General features: G+C 40.0%; 1 long non-coding RNA gene across 7 annotated transcripts; it reads left to right on the top strand.

Annotated features, from left to right (window-relative positions):
• The first annotated feature begins 12808 nt into the window (after nt 1-12808).
• On the top strand, nt 12809-16842 carry LOC133928704 (uncharacterized). 7 transcript variants are annotated; one of them, XR_009911497.1, is made up of 11 exons: nt 12809-13107; nt 13232-13557; nt 13674-13716; nt 13830-13955; nt 14042-14182; nt 14263-14655; nt 14755-14822; nt 14925-15038; nt 15442-15614; nt 15898-15969; nt 16504-16842. It is a non-coding gene; the product is annotated as an uncharacterized LOC133928704 (long non-coding RNA). The 7 variants fall into 7 exon arrangements; XR_009911500.1 differs by lacking the exon at nt 14925-15038 and having other exon boundaries at nt 15557-15614; XR_009911498.1 differs by lacking the exon at nt 14925-15038.
• Nucleotides 16843-17066: the final 224 nt, after the last annotated feature.

Below are 17066 nucleotides of genomic sequence, written 5' to 3'. Positions count from 1 at the left end.
TAGCTGCAATGAGCTCATTAAGAGTCAATCGCTGCTTTAAGTGTCGACGTGCAGTGACAAAGTCACGCCAAGAAGTAGGCAGCTTCGCCAGAATGGCATTAACCTGAAAGTTCTCAAGGAGGACACAGCCGCACTGGCCTAAGTCTCGCACGATCAACTGTAACTCATGGATTTGTTCCATGACTGATCGGCCATCTCCCATGTGAAAGTTCAGGTAACTTGCCACCATGAAGGACTCGTTGCCATTGTCGCTTTCAGCATACTTGTCATTCAGCTCCGTTCACACCTTCCGCGCTTCCCCGAAGCCCACATAGATATCGAATAGCCTGTTTGACAGGACGGCCAAGAGACGTGCAAGAGCTGAGGCATTTGCCTTCTCCCAACGGGCCCTTAACACATCGAGACGCGTTCTTTCGACCTCGTCTAGCACAGCTTCCCTTTGAGGGGCGGGCGGCTCTTCAGTGAGAACCCAGAATAATCCGAGCTCCATTAACCATAGCCTCGTCCGAACCTGCCAGCGCTTAAAGCCAGTTCCGTCAAAGCTCTCAGGCTTAATTGCGTCCGAGGACGATGATGGAAGGGCAGAGGAGCTAGAGCTAGCCATCACAGAATATATTGGATTTCTGGATTGTTGTAGTATGTGCGATAATATGAGCATATATATACATATCCCAACATAACAAAAGCAGCAAGAACCATATATTAAAAACATGATCATAATTTAGATGGCTGCAGGAAAATAATCACAGAAATTATGAAACAAGTATCTGAAACAGTACTGACCAGGTTGATACAAAAGAAATGGCTCTCAGATCATTTACAACAGTTGGCCCCAAATCTATGAAGATTTGGTCCCAAACTGATCATTTAGATATATCACTAATTGAACTAGAATATGAGATCACACCTAGAAAAAGTTCTTGATATACAATCCTCTAGAGACTACAAATACCTGGACAGAGCTATAGATTAAAATTATACTGAAAAGGGACTCAGAACAGCTAGAGATCTCTGCACAGAGGTCAGCAGAATAGCTGAACCACAAGTAAGGCTGACAGAATATCAAACCAAGATATCTGAATGTACTGAGATCAAGGATCAAGCCTCATATCCAGGTATTGCATACAATTGGCAATGAATGAAAAGAAGGATTCAGCCTCAGCTAAATAGCACACTGAAATCCACTCAACAGAGCACAAAAACAGAGCACTGCCTATAGTAATAATTAGAGCACCAAGATCAATTATTGTACTCATTATTCTAATTCAATTTCAATACAATAGATCATCACAGAGCATGTATATATCAGGGATCCATACAGTCAGAACAGAAAAGGAAATGAAGGCTCACAGTGCAACTCGATGAAGAGGACTGATAATCGAGGTAAGGCACGGTTCAAATGCCGCTGACCCAGAAATCCAACAACCTGCCTTTTCTGCCGGTGTGAGGGATGTCGGAGATACAAGACCTCAACCGCACGGCCACTGCAGTACGGGCGAGACTCAACAGTGCAGCTCCGGAGCACCAACCGAGTTTCCTCAGAACTGAGCACCAGCCCACAAGCACGAGTTGAACTCGGACTCAATCTCACCAATGCACCAGAGAGGAAATCACAGGGGAGACAAGCAAAAGGAATCAAAACTCATCTGAAATCATGTTAGGGAGAGGAGAAGATATATAGATGTGAGTTCGGCCCCATGGCAGGCACTCGGCCAAAGCCATACCTCTGAATCTCCCGCAGCCTCCTTCCATCCGACGGCTCCCAGAACCGAAGTAGCCGACCCAAGCTACCAGGAACCCAATCCGCCCACGAGGTGCGGAGGATGCGGCCTTAGCCGTTGAGCCGCCGCCAGCACCCAGGAGGAGAAGGAAAACCCCCGCACCGAAAAACTCCGCCTCATCCAACCCTAGCAGCCGACTATAAGCAACCAATTCACGGGCCTGGGCTGAAAGCAAAGGAAACAGCCCGGTCCAGCAGCTCTGCGTCGGCCCACGGTAGGAATACACATTGAAATTTCCGGAAAATACACAACACTCGCATCAGGCTGCCACCGTCACCATGACATCGTCTTCCTGATGAGCTAGTACCGCTACAGTGTGCCACCACCACGAAAGCCAGCAGCTTCGAGTCCACGGTGACGGCCGTATTCTGTTTTGATGCCCCTCCCTCATCCTTGTTCTTTTCCATGCTACCGGTGTGAGCTCTATGGTGTGGCCATAGCAGATAGCACCAAATGAAGTCACTCTCTCCGTCACAATCCCTTCTCTCTCTCCACTGTCCCCCTCTCTCTCTTATGCTGACCCACACGCGGACCCCATCGAGTAGGCCATCTCCCACGTCAGCTGGCCACATGGGTTCCCCCTGATCCACACATGCACCACGTGGCCATCCAAGCTAGCCCAGTCATGTCTTGTGGCAATGAGTTGTGAGAATGAGGCAATATTTGAGCGGGTATTAGGGATGGTTCGGGAATGGAGTCTCAGATGTTATAGTCCCGTCTAGATCAATTAAGCATCGATCATTGTCTGCCATTAGCTTAAGCATTTTTTGTACTTCCACATATTCAACAAATGTATGAATGAGCCAATTGTCCTATGCCGTACTAACACTTGACTCGTGGCCCTATGACACATATGAGAAAAATAATAAGGAGAAGCAACGTGGTGGGGAGCGGGAGATGTCTGGGATACGCTCGCTGTAACCTAGATACCATATGGGCAAGTGCAAGTGGGTAATTCTGGGTATGAGAAATATTGTCTCAGGAGCCAAGTGGATGGACCCGACTCATGTGGGTAAAGATATACCCCCTACAGGGTGTAAGATCAGTTCAAATTGTTGCGCTCTCGGTTAAGAGCATGCTTAATGTCCATTCGTATAAATCGTAGAGTCTTTGACATTGAGTTAATGTGGTTGTGTGTGGCATGTTGGGAAGTGACTCGTGTATGTTCTATGTTGAGAAGAGGATGTTTTGTGTTGGATATGTTTATACTTATGTTCTCATGATAGATAGCATAATTTTTTAGTTACGTTAGGTGCTCATACTCTTGAGTCAATAAATTGCTTGTGTATAAATTCATTTAACCTTGTGGACTACTCATTCATATTGAATTATCCTTGGAGTCGAGTTATTATATGTACACATATGTGTAAGTCTTTCTAGTAACTTCGTACTCATGTTACTATCGTTGAGTTTTTGCAGGTGAGGATGAGTTAGTCTATGGCTGCTTCGTGCCCGCCGATGTTGGTGACGGGTAAGAGTAGTGGTGTGTTACTCGTAGTGACTCAATGGTGTCTTAGGGAAAATGACATCACCTCTTTTGCTGTTTTTAGATGTTATTCCGTTGAGTAATGACATTAACATGCTAGGATATAAACTTGATGTATTTAATTTATTCTAGCGCTTGTTTATGTCTTTGTTGAGAGCCGAGCATGTTTAGTTGGCTCTCATCTTTAAACTTCAGCATGTAGTACTCTTAAATTTGTTAAACTTGTAATAACTTAAAGACTTAAACTTCAACATGTAGTACTCTTAAATTTTTTAAACTTGTAATAACTTAAAGACTTGTAATATAATTAAACTACTAATTTTTTATTATGTCTTGATGTGATAAAGCTTGTTGTAAAGGTGTGTGTTTCGATCTTGGGCATAAAATACATAACTGAACTACTGGGATTGGATTCATCTTAATCATTTAGTAGCTATGATGGTTGTTTTGAGATGTGGGTTTGCACATGGCACGTCGGGAGATGGGCGTGTGCTAGCTCTGATCTCATTGAACAATCGGTCGATTTGATTAATTAGAATATAATTTGGACAGTTCTCATAAATTTTTCAATTTCCAGAAATTAATGATGATCCAAGACCATTGACTCTTGACCCAGTCAACTTTGAATCATTGACAAAAGACAAGTTATCAAATAGCCTTTCAAATTATTATTAGTTCAAATTTTCCAAATTATTATTAGTTCACAAAAAAATTCCATATTATTATTAGTTCACAAAAATTAATTTAATTCAAGGAATATTCTAGGAATCCTTCCTCTTTTCTTTTCTGGAATTAGTCTCCAGATGATTTTATAAAACCTCTTTCTCCTCTATTTCAACTCTAGTTTGAGTGATTCTTTCACCTAAATTCATATAAAGTCATATGTCCTAGGTTGGTAATCCTTTGGAGTTTATTTGGTTTTTAGTTCGTTTAGTTGTTGTCCATCCCTTAGTTGTCCTTTTTTTTTTAGATAGATCACAATCAAAATAAGAGGAAGTGGTGTTCGAGGAAGGACCTGAAGACCAGGACTATGGTGAGGATCAAGAAGAAGACCTTGAAGAAGGCAAGTTCTAACTCATTCATCATGTTGATCCCATGTTTGCAACTAATTAAAATATCCAACTAATATACATGTATGCTCTATACTAGCTTTACTTTAAATGCTTGTGTTATCTATGACCTAATATAATGATGTTGGATGATGCCTTGTTAACTAGTATGCTTAGGGCTGGTTACTCTGCTTTCTTCGGAGATGCTTAACCTCTCTTTGGAGAGTATTTATTTAACATGGTGACATGCTTTTGCAAATAGGTGAAATGCATGGTGGTGATTGGTGTGTGTGGGTATGTGTAAAAAGGGTGGTGTTGGTGATAATGGAACCTTGGGCAGGAAAACATGTTTGGGCAGAGCCGAGTAAGGTAGTCCTTGAAGAGGATTTCTTTCAGAGTAAGTCTGCCTTTGTGATATTCGTTGATCATGAAGATGGTTGCCTCAGCCATGTAAGGACCGAATCATTGTGCCATCATGCTAAGCCATCCTAATGCAACCATATGTACCCCCATAATGGTAAAGGGCTTGACCCTTCATCTTTCCGACCAAACTAGACATAACACTCGGAGGGCTGAAGCAATAGAAACCTAGGAGAAGACTCGAGTGATCTATGTGATGCTCGAAGTCCGGCTGGGGCTGTAATGAGATGAAACAACATGCAGAGTCATGATCCCCTAGGGTGTTCTTTAAGTGCGTGTCTAGCATGGAAGGAAGGGTGAGGAGCCTCGTCATGATTTACCCCACTACGACGGTGGTTGGGGGCTGAACATATTGTATGGATAAAGTTGTACACCTCTACATAGTGTAACATATTCGAATAGTTGTGTCAACGGTCATGGACATGCGGAGTTATGGCCACACAATGGTCAAACTGGTGGTGTGTGTTCTCCTTGATGTTTGAGTGTGATGTGTGCCCGTGTTCTAGAGGAAATCGTTTGTGTGTTGTTGGACTAGTTGGGACTAGGTGTTGACCAGCTTAAAAGATAGGAACTATGGGGAAGAATAGCTTCCCCCAGGGCCAACAAACCATGTTAATATTGATCAAACTTGGCTTTTGTTCAAATACTTTTAACTGTGTGTTGCACCTTAACTCATCTTGCATATAAAATTGGCTTTATGCCCAAACTATAGCACTCCAGATTTATCCTTGATTACTCTCCTTATGCATCTATCAGACCCCGTTAAAGCAGTATTAGGATTTGCTAAGTACTTTCCATACTCAACCTTGTTGCTTTCAGATAAAGAGCCAAACTATGATCTCGCTCAGGATGAAGATGATGAGTAAGTAGAAGACCAAGGATGTGTCCGCACCCAAGTTTCTTGTGGCCTTGGGCTATCTCATTCCATTATGCTATTAGGCGCTTTCATTTTGGCTAGTCATCCATGGATGTAATGAATCCTATGGTGTATGACCTTTTGTATAGGTAGACTATTACGTGGTAATCTTAATCAAAGTATGACTATGATGTTATCCTTTTGTAATCTATGTGTATTACTATTTCAGGTACTAATACATGAGGCATAGGAGAATCCAAAATTGGGATCCGACGGAGCCACCCATTTGTGCGCAATATTCATCAAAGACTTTTTCAATTATCTACTCAACTATGGAAAGGCAACTGGATGTTGTATCCTCAAAGCCTTGCCTTAAGAGGAACTTAAGCAACTTCAACTTAGACAAGGAATTGAGAACAATAGGAATGCAGATTTTTAAGAACATGGATCCCAATATTTCTTAAGTTTTTTCTTCATCTTATGTACCATAGTTGCAATAACCAAGTCTAGATTTTATGACTCTCTTTCAAGTATTTTCTTCACCTCCCAAATCTGATGGAAGTAGCGTCTCATAGTAGGATATTTTGAGCCCAACACTACTTTAGTGGCATAGGAGAATACTTCAAACAAGCCACAAAGCTTGTCAGCCATGTTCCATTCCTCATTTGAAGGCTCATACATGTACTAATTGTCATCTTGATTCAAAGCTTCAAATGCCCTCTTATACAACAAAGATGTCTGGAGCATGTCATATGTTAAGTTCCAATGAGTAACTTTGCTTTGGTTGTCTATGTAGGCCCAAGAGGAGGTGCTTCTCAGATATACCTGAATTCCAACTGGTGGCTACATCAAGAGGGGGACGCTTCTCGGATATGCCCACTTGCTCGACTATTTCCTCAAGTCTTGTAGGTAGCAACACTAATGGCCTTAAAACCCTCTTGAAATAATTCTCCTTTGAAAAGTAGCAATTGCTTGGCTACAAGATTTTCTTGCAAAGATTTCACAAAAGAATCATTTACTATTGCATTGTCTAATGTTATTGCAAAGGCTTTATCTTCTATTTTCCACTGCTGGTGACTTTTCAACATTGCATTGAGCATGGTTCTACCATCATGAGGTGTCTCTATGAGAGTAAACTTTATGATCATTTTAAGAATTATCCAGTTATCATCAATATAGTGACATGTGACACAAGTAGCCTAAAGATTGAATCGAAGTCCACAAGTCAACCACGAGAGAACCTCTAGACATTGATTTCTTTAGTATCTCTAATAGAGCTGCACTCCCTTCCTCATATGTTCTAATACAATCAGCCTTGATGGTAGTTCTAGAAACTAGTGTGAACCAAGGATATAGGCTAGAAACAAAGCTTCTGAACTTCAGGTAACCACTAAGCTAAAAGGCAATTCAAGTATGACAATCAGCTTAACTATTTCTTATCGAGATATTCATTGGTAAAATTTTCAATTCTTTAAAGAAGCATCATTATTAGAATTCATTTGGGCAAGCATATGATCCACTCTAGATTTTTCATGATAACTTTCTAAGTGCCTACGGCAAGCACTTGTGCCAGCATCTCGAGTTGATTTGGATAATCCATTGCAATGCTTGCACAAGAGTCTGACCATCATATATAGGCTCAAAATTGATCCATATATCAACTATAAGTTTGCATCTTCAATTTTTATGTAAAGATCCTAATCACATGCATGGAATGCATATTGGTGAAAGCAATATTGCACAACATATAAGCAATAGGTATAACTGCAGTATAAAAAAATGTAGCATGAAAACATTTCAAGACAATGGCATGGAAGCATATTGATGAAATAGCATGGAAGTATTACAAGATATTGGCATGAAAAGCATATTGCACAAAATATACGTTTTTTATGACAAAATAGTAGTAGCAGATTACAATACTAACCATGACTATGACTACTTGTTTTCTCGTGAGAAGGAGATATCATGATTGGGGATGGGGACCTAAGCCTTGGAGATCACATGAGCCTTATCTCTGGTGACCTCACAACCATTGGTACTATTGAGAGCTGAATTGCTTTGCATCTGGTGTCTTCACACACTTCCCTAGGGGATCTTCCTCTTTGCCATTGAGGACAACACATATCCCTCTTGGGCCTACATAGACAACCAAAGCAAAATTACTTAGAAGTGTACAACAAGCTAAATAGAAAAGTTGTTCAAATGGTTGTCCTAAATTAACCTTGAAAAATAAAAGAAAATAAACATTATTTGAAGTTGCTAAGAAAAAATAGTATGTTGCCTTATACATTTGACAAATAATTGTTAGCAGGTTGTAGCAGATTTTTTTTGCATCTTCATTGTGACATACAGAGAGACTAAAGGAAAGTTACTTTAGAGCGTACATTTCAGTTAGCAGACATTTTAGTTTGTGATCATCTTGCCCCTTCATTTCAGTTCTCACATACAGCTCGAGAGATCAACATTCATCAATCAAGGGGAAAGGATTTTTTGCATTTTCATTAGCAGGCTATAGCAGTTACTTTAGAACATACATTTCAGTTCTGACTATCATCTCTTTATTTAGTATTTTACAGAAATTTGGAAGTGTACAACCTAAACAAAGTTGATTGGAACTGCATACCATAGTACTAAAATGACAAGCACATGCCTCGCTAATTAAGACCTAATCGAAGAAAGCACAAGTTCTAGAATTAAGTTATCCCACATCCTTAATTCAAAGATTTTAGTCACAACCAAAATTCAGAAGTACACAAGCCATCACCTTCAATAACAAATATCAAGAGAAATTTTGGACCAAAATCTACTAACTTTGCTAGTTGATCTAAGGTGCATGAGGACTCAACTAGGTGTGCACCATTATGCTGCAGACACACCAGACAACACATCAGAATGGAAGAAATTATTGGGGAGGCGACCAAGGTGGAGGTAGCAGGAGGAGGAGCGATGACGGAGGAGGAGGTGGAGCAGCAACCACGAGCGGTAGCGGAGGGCACGTTGTCGATGCAGGTGCTGGCAAAGGTAGATGAGGTCGATGATGATGGGCAGCTGTGGAGGTAGAATGGACAACAGGGGCAGTGTTAATGCTAACTACGCACACAATATAATATTGCAGGCGCACATGTCAATTGTAGCCTTTCACCTAGAATATTCCAGGGTTATCGAATATGAAGAATTTATATAGCTATTATCCTTCTACAACTAACGAGATCGTTGTTTTTTGAGATTGTTTTGACTGAGGTTGGAACACATGAAAAAGGGCTAAGCTTGCAAAAACAGATTAAGGAGAATCTTCCCACACGCAAAAGCGGCTTAAGCTAACAAATTGATTAAAAGGTTGTTACACAGTAGATGCTGATTTTCACCTGAAGCACTTGTTGCGTTGTAGTTAATCTCTTTTCATCTACTAATTGTAACAGCCCAAAATTTCGCCATAAATAAAAATTTATTTTATACAAAGAAAATAAAAAATAAGTTAATTAAAACTTAAAGAAGTATATATATACATATATGTGTATATATATTGTTTGAAATTGTTTGAGTATATGTATATGTGCTTGTTAATAAGTATAATAATTAATATACATACTACACGTATATACATATACATATATGTATAAGAGTATATAAAAAATAGAAATGAAAACAGAAAAAAAGAAAAAAAAAAAAGGAGAAAACATCATCTCGGGCCAAAACCTATCAATCCAGCCCGCTCACCCTTTCTTCCTCCTCTCGTTCTCTCACTCTCTCCCTCTCTGTGTTTGGTTCGGCAAGAACCCGAGAACGGGGAAACCACATTTATCATCCCATGTCCGAGTCGGATTCCACCCGGAGATCACCAAAATGAATTCACCGAGGCTTCAAGACATAGCCCAAGCTATCTCCTGTCAAGCCCAATTCAAAGAAGAGATTGACTTCCAGTTCAACCCGTCGGCTCATATCTATCTATTTCGCTGTTCATCGTCAAGAACCGAGCTCCATAGCATAGATCTGACGTGAATCAGGCCATCCTCCGCTGTGTTCAAGTTGCCGCAGCACTTGAAGTCAGTGGAACCTAACTAGATCACCATGATCTCATACCGATGGCCATGATTAGATCATCGTGTACCTCATCAGGCCTTCACATATGAGCTGTCCAATCTAGGATTAGCAGTACATATTTAATGAGTTGGCCTAATCAACCTCTATGATGATGCGTCACCCTGTCATTAGCCAAGTCAACGCCACATAGGCATTAGGGTTGATGTGTTAGCCATGTCACCGAGACCAGTTAGCAAATGTATTTCCTTTTTAATTGTTTTTGGTATGCTAACATCATAATGTTTTTTATTGCGCAATAATTAGATTTTCTAATAAAAAATAAGATAAAAAAGATAAAATAATAGAATAGTTTTAATAATATTTATTAATTATGCTTAATGTTTTTATAGGGTTTAATAATTCAAATAAATAATAATAAAGTAGAAAAATCCTAGAAAATCATAGATTGCTCTAAAAAGTTATAGGAAAAGTTCTAATCACATAGTTTCACCTATAGTTAGTCTTGTCAACTATAGCTCCGATTTGATCCATTCTTTCACCAAAATTTTCAGAAAAACCTAATCTGTTGTATGTTGTTTGGTTCTTTTTAGATCTTGGTGTTTATGTGGTACCTTTCTGCTTATGTTTGCGAGTAGACGCCAACATTTTAGAGGAGCTAGAAGGACTTCAAATCAAGATTTTGAAGACCCAACTGAGTATGAAGGTAAGTTGTGTCTTTGACCATATTGATCCCAGTTTCTAAAATTTTTTATTATACAAACATGCATGCTAATAATATTGCTAGGAATTATAAGTTAGGCTTTACCCTAGTTTTTCGTTAACATTATTGTTGCTATGGTTATGGTTTTTGTTATGGAAAGGTAGGTCATGCTTATCCTTAATTTGGGATTGTGATAATGATAATGACTTAATTGAATATGATAATGGTTCTAGACAACTATGATAAAAAAAATGATGATATAATTTTTATAGCATCATGGAATTATGATTTGAGCAAGTGGTTTGGATGAGACTAGTACATGTTGTACTGTTGGGTTTGGATGAGAATTCACGGAAGATGGATCATTCTAAGGGTTTTCTACATCGGTTATGCATATGGAGTCATCGTGAAGCATAAAATTTACGTAGTTCTGCTGCAGTTTTACTTGCTTCTTCGATCCTTGAAAGTCACTTTTGTAAGACAATGAAGTACAATTAATTTGGATATTGTAATGATTATCATTAATGAAGTCACTATAGGTTGGGATTGATTTCTGAACTCAACACATAGATGAGATTAGTCAGTTTCTTAGACTGGTCTCGACACTAAAGCACTATAACGATGCTTTCGGCAAAAATAAACCCAAACACCACGTTTGCATTTATCTTGCTATGATCATACTACATGTAAAAGGCATAACAAAGACAAGCATACATCTATAAACCAAAATAATCAGACTGAATTAATATAGCAACATCTCATAGTAGCATGGCAAGATCCCTAACAACTCAGTGGAAGAGCAGAAGATTACTCCATAATAACTCACAAGTACATGGTCAGAGTCAATCTAGAGCACCTTGGGAACCTTCTTGTGCATGGATCCTGAGGTGGGACTCGGTAACGTACGACACTAGGGGTTGGTGTCATGCGGCACTCCAGCCAACCTCGCTAGACCACCTTGAATTTTGCCGAGAACAAAGATTTCCATTGTGGGATCGCCTCTATTGTCTAAACCTAATTGACCCTTTCCATTGTGGGATTTGCGTCCTCCTTGGCCAATGGATATTGTTCTGTATTTATAGGCAGCCTGGTAGAGTCCTTTCTTGGGGAGGTAGAAAAATCAACGTAGATTCATTCCAAATTGTGTTCTAAACCGTCTGAAAGTGTTATGTCGCTGGGAACTGCTTCTCGGTAAAAGATGGGCTGAAACGGCCCAATTTGGATTTTGTATCGTGCGGCATTAGGCTAAATTGGGCCCATTTTCTTCCGGGTTCGACTTCTAGGCCTCCTTGAAAGGTTTTAGCATCCGGTTCATCCGGTCTTCACTGTTTTCTTCGCGTTTACTCCCTTGTTTTCAAAATGTGCTGATTTGTGCACTTCCTGCAAAATATCTTATTCGTACACAAAACACAACATACTCACATGTAAGATTATTGTTAGGTGCCAAGTGGCATAAATAATTAAATATCATAAATATATCCACCAAATTGATAGCTAAAATGGGTCAATAACTAGAGAACTAGAGTTAACAGGCAGGTGCGGACGCACCAACAACAGAAGAAGGCGATGTTGCAACGAGGAGGCCATGGCGGCTAGGGCTGGCCATCGTCAATCTCCCTGCTGCACCTCCGCTGTCCAGTCGACTCCTTCATGTGATGTGGGCTTGCAATGCCACTGAGACCTGCATCTACCCACATAGACCCGCTCTAGCGAAGCGGGTAGAAATGTGGTGTTTTGTGAGTTTGTGGTGTGGACCAGCCCAATGTGTTGGTGGCGGCCTACCCCACTTGCACCCTTAGCACCACTTTCATATTACACTGATAATAGAAGATCTCTCACAAGGGACAGACGATGCAAGGAAAGAAAGATTACATTGGTTTTTTTAGAGTTTTACTCCCCGGTCTCATTGCATGGCAACGGGCAATTAACAACACTGTTAAGATGACCTCACAAACTATCTCATGTTTAAAGCGTATGAAAGCTTAGATATTGCTATCCAATTACAATGCAAAACTACGAGCATTCCTCACTTTCCTAGTAACCTGAAACTTGCCCAGCCTCAAGCACCAAGGACTCTTGCTTGCGCCTCTCCACTCGGCACTTGTCGTCAACACTAGCAATTGATATGTATCTCTTGAGATCAATCTACTTGTTTCATTGTATTGTATCTTTTAGATCTTGAGAATTTTTACATTTGTTTTCATCTCTTTCGAAAATAATTTTATCTTCCAATCACATTTATACTTCTATACTAATATAAAAAGCACACGTTGTGACGGATCTGGACAGACATCCTACCGTCTAAATCAAACAGCTCACTTTGCTCCAATGAGGTTGCACATCACTATTTTGGAAGCCCCAATCAATTACCCATTAATTTAGAACCACCCGATCAGTTTGTAATCCTCTTAGACGCCCTAATTAATTAGGAAACCCAAAACAGTTCCGACGTACAACTGAGACGTTACCCATGTCTCGAATTCCCCCGCACCCTTCCTCCCATCGCGGCCCTTCCCTTCTGCTCCCTGCGCCTTTCCTTCTCTCCATGTGACGCACGCACGGGTCGCCCTGCCGCCCTGCCGCCGACCGCACAGCCCACTCGCTCCCACCTCCATCTTTATAGCCGCCGCCCGCGCGCTCCCGGCTCCGTCTCCACTCTCCAGCCGCTGCAACCAAGTTCCATCATCAGCCCGCGTCGCCGTCCTGCGCTACGGAGGCGAGCTCGCGAGAACCCACCGTGCTCCGGAGGAGAGCCCATCAACTTGTTTTAGGTGCAACTTGAACTTTTCTCTTGTTTCGGAATTTATTTTTTAGATGAAGGAGAAATGCAGGGGGCTGTTTAATTTGCTTTGCGGTCTTTATGATCCGATACCTGTTGATGTTTTGATATTCTAGCTGGACGCCTGCTCCATGTATGCACACCGTGTGCTTGATGAAATGCTTGGTGAATTTGCCATGTTCGAAGCACTGCCTGACTGCCCGCTGTTGCCCTCCCCCGCCGAGTGGCGTGCTATCGACCATGCCGAAGTAGCCAGGACGGCGTCTCCCTTGTCGTCTTCGTCACCGTCAAACTAAAATGGAGTGGGGGTTCTTGTATATTCATTTCGATCAGCGCTTCTGTCTGGTGTTTCCAATCCTGTCCCACAACCTGCAGAGCGTCTTTGGACCCCCTCTAGGAGATATAACAAATCTTGCCTCGCTGTGATCTAATTTAACGCAAGGTACAACCATCAATCATGCATCATTTTGACGTGCCTTATTTTTAAATCAAATATGTGGTTAATATTTGTCCAAATACCTCTGCTGATGAAGTTGTAACTATGTTAATTTCGAATAGCATATTTGTCTTGGTGTTACAATTCCGTCCAATTTGACGCAAGGTACAACTATCATTCTTTGTTTAAACATGATTTATTCTGAATTCAAACATGTGCCGTATATTTGTCCATGTACCACTGTTGTGACTGCATTTATATCTATTTGTTCATTTCAGATGATTCAGCTAGAAGTATGGACCATATTTCACGTCCTGCTGCCAGTAGCACTCCTCTATTTGAATTGATGGATGTATGGTTGCAACCACATGTTTTTACAACATCACCATCAAATCATGAGCAGGGTACATCCATTATTTGTAAATACTTGGTTATGCCGGCTTGAATTCATTGTAACGATATGACTCTTTTTCGTATTTATGGTTTCAAGGCATACCAAGGTTTCCTTCGAGCCCTTGTATTCAAGGATATTTGTCTCCTGTCAGTAGCCTGATCCAACCACGCCAGCCAGATTTGACTATAGGGAACATTTCAAACGTTTTTGCAACTCCAGAGTTGAATGTGAAACAAGGTACCACATTGGCAGAAATGTTTTTACATTCCAGTTACCACAGTGGCAAAGTAAATCCCTTCCTTATCCATTTGTTCAAGGCATTTCAATGTTTCCCTCAAGCCCTGGTGTTCAATCATTTTCCTCTCCTTTGGAAGAACACGCAAGACAACGTGCTAGGGAGCGTGATAGGGAGCAATACTCTCAGATGAGCATTGACAGTGAGGAAGCCTATCTGAAAAGGAAACGCGAGTCCAAACCAAGGAGAATGAGTGGCAGCGATGGTTCTGTGTATAACCAATCCAATCGAAGTACTATTGTGAAACCTGTCATAGATGTTCATGGGGTACCGCCTCTGCAGTCTCTGTATTCTTCTCCAAGTGCGCCAAGCAATTTGAATGTCAAGACACAATTTTGTCACACCCCTGTGTTTCAAAGTGCTAATTATGTGCAAAGTTCGCTTACGAGCTTGCAAACTGGTTTTTGCATTCCAGGTAAATAGTCTATCTGTGTTCCATTACTTTTATTCAACAATTTATATTATTGTATTTATGTTTTATCTATTTTACATGTCTCCAATCGCCTGGCCTTAGGTATCGTGAATCAGCTGTCCAATGAAATGCAACTGATACAATAAGGGTTGGTTTTGTAATCAATACAGGTGAGCCCCTCTTTGTATATCTATTGTTGCCTTTGTTTAATATCCTTTTACCTTTTATGTTAAGATCATGTTACCTGTTTAACATACCATTCTCTCTTAAAGGTGAACTCAACACAAGGGATCACATATGAACTGGACAAATGATTGAGTAATAAGTGACAAGATTAACTCTTACTCTGCTGCCCTTGGCTTTTCTCTATTTATCAGTTAGCATTTGTAAGCTGAGTGCATCATGTAGTTCTATCCTGCATTTTCAGATTATTTCTAATGCAACATATGTATATTACTAAAGCACCTGTACATATGTATGCAGTGGTTGGTGCTAGAGAGAGATCTATGGAAAAGCAGAGATTTGGTTCTGTAAATTTGGTTTCTTTTTATGTTAAATATCAAGGCTATGTAGTATTTTAAATTTAGAAAAGGATGAGGAAGCACAGATTGGATGAGAAAAGTGTTAACGGTTAGTATATATACTATGAATATATAAATACTCACATAATAATTCAGAAACTGAGTGTCTGTACAGACTTAGAAAAAATAGCAAGTATTTATATTTTTACAATTTTGTGGTTCTGAGATACTTTGCACTTGTATCTATTGAATGCTTGTGTTGTAACAGGGAAACTTGCTTTTACGGAAAGGACTATGTAATGTCTTCAGTAGCAATTCTTTCATGCTTGGTGCAGCCAACTCCTTGTATGTGGTTTTGTGAGAATGAGCTTGTAATTTTTTAGGAATTCTAGGAAATCCATGCTGCAAGGAATTTTTTCAGCAATTGACAGGAGTCTGGAGGTAATAAACTTGTATATATCCAAACTTACATTGAGTCTTTTTGTAAACATTTTGATTTCTTGACCACTGTTGAGGCGAGGATAATACTCCTGTGCTTTAGTTTTCAATTATATGGTTCATCCATCATGCACTGAGGGTAGCTACCTTCTTGCAGATCAATTAGATCATTCCTCTACCTCAGTTTTCTTATTCAGTTTCTTGGTCCGTTCTGAGTTTACTATAACACACGTGGTTATATGAAGTAGGAGCTTTCAGTTGATTTTTTGGCTTAATCTTGTGATAGGTAAAGTTCAGGTGGTGAAGCAGCGGGAACATAATATTTTTCTGGTTATCCATGAAATCTTGAAGGGCAATGGTAAAATGCATATTGCACTTCCTCTTTGTCTTTTCAAATTAACAGACCTCTATCTTCATCTATTCGAGTTTTGAGTAAAAAACAAAGCATATTTGTTGTTTAATCAAATCCAACTCAACACTTGCTCTAACAATTTAGTTGTAATGTATCTTATTGTCAATTAGGTGAGCTGCTTTCTGGGTTTGATTGTGGATGCAGAAACAAGGAAGTATCCCCTAGGGAGCTTATAAGAAAAGTTTTTTCTTCTACTAATAGACCATTAACGCTAAGAATTATCACTGAGCGAACATTCACATGCTATATTTTCTTTGCCAAAATATTACAGAATTTTGTCATGTACTTTAAGCAGTATGTCATTCAAGTCATTATTTGGCATTTTAATTGGTCGTTGTCTATTGGCTATTGTTGACAAGTTGAATTTTAATATTGAGAAGGAGGTTTGTTTTATCTTTTTAAATGCCAACTGTATTATTTCTGGTGATGTTTTGGTCCGAATTTTCAGGCAATTACTTATATCTGAGCTATTATTTGCAGTGGATCACTTCAATGCCGAGTCCTTCAAGGAATGAGCTATTCACGACCACAGCAGAGGACCCAACACTATTGACTAGCTTCTGCATCTATGCCGTGGGGCACCTTCCTTTTTGTCACGCTGGCCGACAACTCTCTTGGCATGCAGTGCTCGGATGCCCTGTTTATGACTTGACTGTATCTGGCTTTCTTTGGGGCAAATATCGAAGTAGCGGCCGTGGTTAGCATATGTGATGATAGAAAGGAAGCCTCAGGGGTGTGTAGGAGTAGGCTAAGGCTATGTTCTTGAATTGTGTTTTTATTAAAATTTGAATAATTCAAATTAGTCTGATTGAAACTTCAGTTATTGTGAGTTGAAAGGGTTGATACAATTTTGCTTCCAGCCATGCTAATTTTGGTAGTGATTTCAGTTTAATATCTTGACATACCATTTGCATATTTTGAACAGAAGATGCATGTAGCCATGTTGTTTTGAACTTTTGCTGCTTTTGTTGTGAATTATGCATAAGTATTGCTCTTAAAAAACTTCAATCATGCAGAATGAAGGGGCAATGTTTCTAATGAGG

Source organism: Phragmites australis, chromosome 9, assembly GCF_958298935.1.
Source record: "Phragmites australis chromosome 9, lpPhrAust1.1, whole genome shotgun sequence".
Classification (NCBI taxonomy): Eukaryota; Viridiplantae; Streptophyta; class Magnoliopsida; order Poales; family Poaceae; genus Phragmites; species Phragmites australis.
The sequence above is the reverse complement of the archived record's forward strand: the minus strand, read 5'-3'. Positions and strand labels throughout refer to the sequence as shown.